This window comes from Cynoglossus semilaevis, chromosome 19, assembly GCF_000523025.1.
Source record: "Cynoglossus semilaevis isolate Cse_v1.0 chromosome 19, Cse_v1.0, whole genome shotgun sequence".
Classification (NCBI taxonomy): Eukaryota; Metazoa; Chordata; class Actinopteri; order Pleuronectiformes; family Cynoglossidae; genus Cynoglossus; species Cynoglossus semilaevis.
In genome coordinates, this window is record NC_024325.1 from 527,987 (window position 1) to 528,700 (window position 714).

Genomic DNA, 714 nt, shown 5'->3' on the forward strand with positions numbered 1-714 from the left:
GGCTCTAACAGGCAATAATGAATTTTCATCAAAGTTCAAAATTCTTGGTACTGTACAAGCAATTGTTGAAAACGACACTTGTGGCATTTGTGTGGACGACGAAAACCGCGTCACCTCAGCCATTCTGATCTATGCACCTTTCAGATTTGATTTATTTTATTTGCACTTACGTCATTACACCAAGAAGGATAGAACAATGTTGTCGAGCTTTGGTGAACGGTCAAAAGAATTTACAGGAATGTGTCATGTGTTTAATGAGCCGCGAGCAACACAAACGCTGCTGCAGTGGCCACAGGTCTTAGTCATTACAGAATGCCTTCTAAAATGTGATCTTACCGCCCTCTAACGGAAGACGGTGGTAATTGAAATTAGGGCTACAATTCAAGAAACGTGACTAATTCACTAAGTCGTGGTACAGGCTGATTCCAGGTCAGTGTTTTTCTTCAAATGAAACAAATAGTTGTTATGGACGATTCTTTTTCAAATAGGCACAGGACTGAGGAACCTCTGAAGTGTTTTTGCTTTGGTTGTGGATCAGTAAATTCTTCGGTAAAAAAACAAAAGTACCATGGTACTATACGGACTTGTCTGGGATTGATTAAAAAAAAATACATGTATGCAATACTGTAAGTTTACCTGCTATATCAAAATGCCATGTATGTATGTGTATCTGGTGTACTATGTCACGTTCATATATTTTGCATAGATTTTTTT